Consider the following 8263-nt stretch of genomic DNA (forward strand, 5'->3'; position numbering starts at 1 on the left):
GTAGAGACTATTGTCTTAACTGTTGTTGCCTTCAAGGGGGTCTTAGAGATGTAACCACTATCCAACTGTAAGACTATAGTCTCAACATTTTTAGTAGCTACACCACTTGAAGTACCAACATGTATCTCTTTGGACACAGGAAGTGTAGCCTCCTTTGCTTGTGGGATGGCAATGATCCCTGAACTTGCCCTAGTCACTTGTTGAAGTGAACTCTCTTTTATTTGTTGTTGAGAGGAACTAGGTATATGCAAGTCAGATGTATTAATTGCATCAAGCATTTTTTAAGGGTGAAGGGACTGTTGAAGTAGGTGGTGGTGAAGAAAAAGAAGCATACCTAGGAGAGGGGCTTGAGAAGAGATAATCAAGTGACATATCACCCCCTTGGTGTATGTCCTTGTACTTACAACACAATCTTTTTGTGAGGATATGTGAGGAGATAGGCTGGGTGGAGATGTTTGCATCTGTTATGAGGAAGTAACAACATATGTTAGCTGCATTTGTGTTACAGCAGGTATCTTTGGCATCTCAACCTCCAGATATCCTTTCTTTTTGGGGATAGGAATGGAAGTGGTTTGTATGGAAATGTCTGTTGTGGGTTCCATAATGCTGGGATGTACACCATGGTCACCAGGAGTAGTGGGCTCAATAACACATGTTGTAACATCTGTTGCTTGGTTTTCTAAAATGTTTTCTTATACAACATTTTCCTGGCTTTAGGCCATCATGCATATAAAAGTTTCATTTGAAAGACCATTACTTTCAATCGCTTCACCTTTTTCAAAACTTTCTTTCTTAAAACGTTTTTCAGGTAGAAGCTTAACAACCTTGGATAGATAAGAAAAGGATTGCCAGTACCTCTTTTGATTGCCCTCAAATTTTCTACCAAATCTAGAAATAGTGTCTGGGATAGCTTATGATTTTAATTTCTCAAAATAACTAGCTTACCTCGGATATTGAGTTTTTAGGGGTATCTCATTAAAAACAATGGTTTTAGCAGAGAGGCAAACCAAGAGAGTATGGTAAAAGAATTTCATTTTAGGTGGGAACTTTGGTTTAAAAAGTGTTGCTCCCACCATCTGACCTTCATAGCCCCTTTCTATGAACTCAGAATGTAAGTCATTTTTGGGGTAAGTTTTCATACCTGTCATATCCTCTAATTGGAACATACTGGAGATGGATTCTGCGGTGATTTCCACATGTTCTTTGTTAATGGTCGATGTAATGAGAAATGACTTTTTGTTTTGAAAAGACAACTTTGCATTTCCCAGAATTCTCTGACTGTGAAAAGATAGATGGGTGTGTCGGCGGTGAGGATGTAGAGATATTTTGATGATTTGGTGATGTCAATGATGAAGTGGAAGTCCATATTCTTGTTATGCTTTACAAGATATGACAGCTTATTGTGTGGGGTTTTAATTTCAAGAGCATGATGTACTAATGTTTAAATCTTTTGAAAATCTTTTGAGAAATTCTTTTGATTGAAAGTAGAGTTTGATGAAAGCAAATTCGGAGTTTTTCTCTTTTGAAATGCTTTTGAAATTTTTCAATAATAGAGGATAGAAGTAAACTCTGTTTCTCATGGGTTTTATAGGGTTAATGAAACATGGATGCCGACGTGGACAACAGTTACCTTTTAGGCCACGTGGTCGGTTGCTATTTTTCATAACAAACCTCTGTTCAAAAAGTGGGTCCTACTGAAGAAACCCTCTGGTGAAGATATCAAAGATCTTTTTTCAAAATATATGTTTAACCTCTGGTGAAGATATCAAAGATCTGTTTTCAAAATATATGTTTAACCTCTTTTGTGCTCAACAAACCTTTGAATAACATGACTAGTGTTTTGAAACATCTGTTTGACTCTTGGTTAACAGAGTTTTGAAAATCCTCTGTTTGAAACCTTTATTGGGTTAAACAGAGTTTTGGAGAGAGACTGTGGCTTTGTTTGACCTTTTTAAAGTCAAACAGTGGTTTTGAAAAACAATGGTTCTTATGCCTTGAACAATGGTTATTACACTTGAATAGACCGTTGATCCATTTAAACAGTTGTTTAAATCTTTTGAACAGAGTTTTTGTTTTTTGGTGATTTTGTCAATCTTTTATTAATTTTTAAACAAAGATTTTAGTTTTTTAAGACATGAATTTAAAAAGATAAAATAATTTGGATTTTTCAAAACTGTTTTCTTTCTGTTATTGGGATAGAAGATAGATGCACATGTAAACTCTGTTGGTACTTTTAAATTACCAACAATGGTTCCCTGCAGATGATGGTAAATGGGTCAATCTTGCAGATGATCCAAAGCATTATCTGCCGTGGGTTTGGTGTTATCAACCACTACAATGGCTTCTTGGGATTAAACTTTGGTCAGTAGGAGTTTTGTACAATCTCCAATAGATGTTTTTGACCCTCTGCAAGTGCCTGCACACTTGGGGGTCAATAGGAAGTTAACCATTCTCAAAAAGATGTTAATACCCATGAGGAAGGATGTTTACCCTTGGCTTTGAGGCTGTGGTACAGGTTCTATATACCTGTAAGACATCCTATTGCTAGGTGGTTGCCCATAGCCTGTGGGCAGTGTACTTTGTGATGCAACAGAGGTTTGACCTGACCTCTGTGCAGGATGTTAGTTTGACTTTTGTGGATAAACAATGCGGTGAGGCTCAACTCTATTGGAAACAAATTAGGTATTCCTGTTACCAGGCCCATGTTCCCTTTTGAAGTTCATTTTCTTTCTAGACCTATTTAAATTTACATAAAATGGTTTGAGAAAAGAACATTATTGGGTCAAATGGTTGAGTTTTCCAGAAATGGTACACCCAGGAGTGGATACACAGACAGTGTTTGTTCTATTAATATCATATGCTTTTAACTTAAAGCAGTCTTTTGTCATATGATTTAATCTTCCACATAAATCACACTTCAGTGTTGGATCCTTATCTTTCTTTTTACCCTTATCTCTCTTTTCATGTACATATATTTTAATATCTGATTGAGAGTTGGTAAGAGGAATGCTTTTTATCTTGAGTGAGTCAAGACCATTTGGATTTGTAAAATCAGTGGGTTTGAAATTCTCCCAAACATCACATTCGTCTGACCAAGTAGGTTTAAGTTCATAATTTAGTGTTTCAGCTTGAATGGAGCTCAGTGGGTTTTCAAGAATTATTTTCTTCCCACTAGGTTCAGTGACTTTTATTTCTTCCCAGTTGATGTAATTGATATAATCTCAACCATTTCAGAGTCAATGGAAGCTTGGGTTTCTTGTTCTTGGTCTATATTCTAAAACTAACCCCAAACTTCACATGGCTCTTGATCTGTTTATCCAGAAGCATCTCATAACCATGACAAGATTCTACTGATTTTCATAGGTGATCTATGTGGATTCCAGCTCCTTTTTACAGTTTTGATATTTTTTTATCATAGGCTGGAGTTGGTCCTTGGTTATGGATGCTTCATGTTTCAGATTGCTTACCTCAAGGTCTTTCTTAGCTATTCTTGTTTTAAAATCATTTTTCATTTTTTCAAGAATGAGTTCACTGATTTGTAAGTTTTCTCTAAGATTCTCATCACCTCTTTTATGTTAGCAAATGCTATTATGCATTTATCTAAACACAACTCTTTGAGAGTTTGAGGTAATACCTTAGATGCAACCATTTCGATCTGATCAACACTGATATAATCAGTGGAACTTTTGGAATGCTTCTCATCCATCCTCTCTGCATGCTCTGAGTCAACAACAAGTACTTGACCTGAGCTTTCAGCAGGTTTACCAACAATCTCTTCACCACCAACAATTTGAACTGGATCTGCTTTACCTGAATCATGCTCTATAACCATAAAACAAAAGTTTTCATGTTCATCACAGTCATTTGCAATTAAAGCAAAATTTTCATCAATTTAGTTTTCTTGCAATCTACTCCAGTCAACATAGCCTTGTGTAAAGAAGCTATGTTGACTAGGCTCTGCTGTTGCAGGAACATGAGTAGCTTGCCATTGGCATTTGGACATACTGAACCTGAGGAATTTGGAGTGCATGAACATACTGTACAGGTACAGGAGTCATGTTTTGTGCAAAATGAGCTGTGTTTTGCACATTTGGTCTAGGGGTAGTTTGGGAATAAATCTGCTATTGTGTATTAGATTAGGTCCTTTAACTAGGATATGTAATCATTGATGCAGAGTTGTTTGTTTGACTTTTGCATTCTCTAGCAAAGTGTCCTAGCCTATTACACTTAAAGCATTTAATCTTAGACTTATCCAACCCTACTTTGGATCTACCATTTAATCCTGGGTAAGTCCTACCAGTCCTTTTGTAAAAATTATTAGCCTTTAGACTGAGCAGGGCTACCTGATTCTATATGTCCATCTCCTCTAGATCAGTTGGATGTATATGCTTTAGATCATCGGTGACAAATGACAGATTATCAATGACATGAGTTTCAGCATTTGCTGTAAAAGCATTGCTTGTGGAATGTTTATCATAGTTGATACATGTTGATATATCAATAAAATGATCAAAACTCTGATCATTTCCCATTCCAGATGATGAACCTTTCTGACTCAAGTACTGTGTTACCAAAGACGTAACTATCAGACACTTCCCAGTTTCCCGGAGATTTTTCTTTTGGACAAGCTCCCTCTCAAAGGTTAGGAGCTTTCCATGTAGCTCGGTCAGACTCATGTCCTTGAAATCAAGGGATTTTCTTATCACTATTGCAATAGTGTCCTATTTTTCAGGCATAGATCTTAGGAATCGGTGACTTAAAGTGGCTTTTGAAAAATTATTTATTAACTAACTTTAGTTCACTAATTAGACAAGATAAACATTCAAACTTATCAGGGTCTCCCCTTTGATATGTGTGAAGGTTTCATATTGCTGGTCAAGGATTTCTCGAGTGTTCTCGATAACATCCTCAGTCCCACCGAATTGTTCTTTTAGTGCATCCCAAAAGTCCTTGGTGATGTTACAATGAAACAAGCCAACATAGATATCATTCGACAGAGCCATAGCCATAATACTAAAGGCCTTAGCATCTAAATCAATTTTTTGATAATCTTACTCGGAATACTTCTCAGGCTTCTTTGGCTCGTATAATTTGGATTCTCGGTACTTGGTACCATTGGAACATGTGGTCCGAAAACCATAGATCTCCAACCACTTGTATTTGTTGAGATAGCATATGTCCCATCCTATGCTACCAAATATTGTATTCAGATTTGACAAGCATAGGTGGTTTATTCTTGAAGCCTGTGTTGTGAGGATCATTTTGTGCCATTTTCTCAAGTTCTTTTAAAGAATAATAGAGTCTGTGAGAGACACTTTATCAGTTCTTCACTAAATAACTCTGAGCTACGAACTGAAATTGGATATTTGATGAGCTGATCTTTTTGTATTAAACTGCTTGTGAAATCAAGTTTAAAAGTGACTAGGTTCTGATACCAACTGTTAGAAATTGAGTTTCGTTGTTCGCAAACAAGTATTGATTATCACAATAATATTCACAAACTGGAAGTCATCATCAACTTATTCATTAATCATCAAGGAATCAAATGTTTTACAATTCGGTTGACTCTACAGACTCCCCCTCACCTGATCACACAAACAGGTCAGTTCGTACAAGAGAAAATGTGACGTGGAGGTGATAAATAGATCACTAACAGGTGTGATCTATTTATACTAAGTACGAAAGCTTTGTTTGGTGATCGGTCGACGTCACCCTGATAGTGACATCTAACATTCCTAACAGAAAAGATTCTCAGATGTTTGCCAACATGTGAGCAAATCTTATCATCTGATCTAGGCTATACTAAACACTGATAAGATAAATACTGTTACATTGAGAAACCACTGTCTAAGCTATCCTTTGTTGCAGTTGTCCAAACATCTATTTGGCCTAACAAATGTTTGGTCTTCTTTATCAGACCTTTGGCTTTATCAGGGCTTCAGTCTTTAACATACGCTAGCCTTCAACAGATTTTGGTACTCTTGAACAGCGGTTCCAAGTTTTCATCAGATGTTAGCCATGCTCTTGAATAGATGTTCAAGATTCACTATCTTTGGGGAGAGACTGGTTCAATCTTTTGCTTATTTCTTGATCAATGGATCGTGCTTTGGCTTTTGAATATCATTTGTTGTTTTGTAGGTTAAACAATCATCATGAATTGGTGTTAGGACTACTTAGGGTAAATTAGGATAACAAATCATTGGCAAAACAACAAAAAATTGCGACTTGGAGAATAAGGTATTGTGTTGGTGGCTGGTGCCGCGGAGGAGAAGGAACCAGATGTCGTTTTAGGTCAACATAAATACATTACAAGTCCCTATTAATACACAAAATAAGTTATGGCGCAGCGGTTGTGGGTGCACGTGTTTTAATCAACCCGGGTGGAGGTTGTGGGTTCAATTTCGGCCAGCCCCTCCTTCTTTATTTTTATTTTAGAGGTTTCAATACTTTGCACATTTAGACCCCTATACTTTCTAACTACTCATACTTGGTTTACTAACTTAGGTCAGGTTTCCTTTTATATATATATATATATATATATATATATATATATATGGTAGGGTTCATGCGAGAACCACCTTTATTGCGAGAACCACGAGAACCAATATGAACACAACAAAATAAACCCACTACACCACCAAAATCCTAAACAAACCTAACACCCACTCCCCCCGGTCCCAAAAAAAAATACCTAACCCCCCCTCAAGCTAAATGCTAAAAACCAACCCCCCCCTCCCAGAAAAAAACCCTAAAAAAACCTAACCTCCCACCTCCACCCCCAAAAAACCTAACCCCCCCACCCACCCAAACTAAATGATAAAAACTAAACCATAAAGCTAAACCCCCAAAAAATCTAAAAGACAGACAATTTTTTTAATATTTTTTTATTAAATCGATACTTTTAGTATCCAATTTTTTTTTAAATTTTTTTATTAACGAAAAGTAGCGATTTTTATAAAAAATATTTTAAAAAATAATTTTTGTGTGTTTTTTTAGATTTTTAGGTATTTTTATTTGTGTTCACATTGGTTATCGCGGTTCTCACAATAAAGGGTGGTTCCTAACGGATCCTCCACCTACATATATATATATATATATATATATATATATATATATATATATATATATATATATATATATATATATATATATATATATATATAGAGGGAGAGAGAGAGAGAGAGAGAGAGAGAGAGAGGGGGGGGGGATGTACTGTACAATTAGCCTTAACGTACGATGTGTACGCGATGTGAATTCCACACGTTATAGGGCTCAAAAACCATAAATCCACACGTTGGAAACAAGTAAATCCGCATGTTGAAAACCATAAAACCGCATGACACTAAAACCGCATGGTATGAAACTAAATTCCGCATGTTATAAAATCCGCATCTTATAAACGAAAATCCGCATGTTGTAAATGAAAATTCGCGTGTTATATTTTTCACATCATACGCATCATACGTTAAGGCAATTTGTATGTTAACTAACCCCTATATATATACACACACACAACGGAGCTAACGGAACTAATTCATTTTATTTAAGAAATTAATATTTTTAAATTTATAATTGCTTGTATTAATTAAACTAACACCCAAAATATTAAAACAATAAAGATACTAAAATTTTCGCATTTATTTTTATAACACTTTGGATCTGGTTACATAATAAGGCGGGTTTCGGGGATCCGTTTTTTGCGTATGTTACAACCACCAACAACCATCACCACCACCAACAACCAACCAGTCACAACCCTCGAACCTACCCTAGACGGAAGCCATGAGCAGATGTAAGTGGTACCGGTGTTTATTAAAATTATCAAAGTGGAATTTTCATTAGGACCGGGTGTCAGGAAAAATATTAGAGTTTTCAAACATCGAAGTTTTCATTTCATAAACTATGGGATGAAACCCGTAATTACATAAAGGATTTTTACAGGGATAAACCCTTAATTTACAAAAACATATTTTATTCAGGTTACATAGTCACTTATTTAAGCTTGAGTGCCTCGTAACACTTTTCCTTCTCTTCACAGTAAATCATCTGAAACATGTTTTACAAATATTTGATCAGCTAAAATAATTTGTACAAAAGGACACATTGTTATAATTATAGTATTAAGGGTTTTTACCTTTGTTTATATATTTCAATTACTGAAATCAGTACTTGTCACACGCCTATTTCGGTGACTGTGGTCATATCACTATTGGCCCTCAATTGTCCAATAGCAAAGCTTATCAAGTAGTGTATACAAAACCCC

Source organism: Helianthus annuus, chromosome 5 (genome assembly GCF_002127325.2).
Source record: "Helianthus annuus cultivar XRQ/B chromosome 5, HanXRQr2.0-SUNRISE, whole genome shotgun sequence".
NCBI classification, from domain to species: domain Eukaryota; kingdom Viridiplantae; phylum Streptophyta; class Magnoliopsida; order Asterales; family Asteraceae; genus Helianthus; species Helianthus annuus.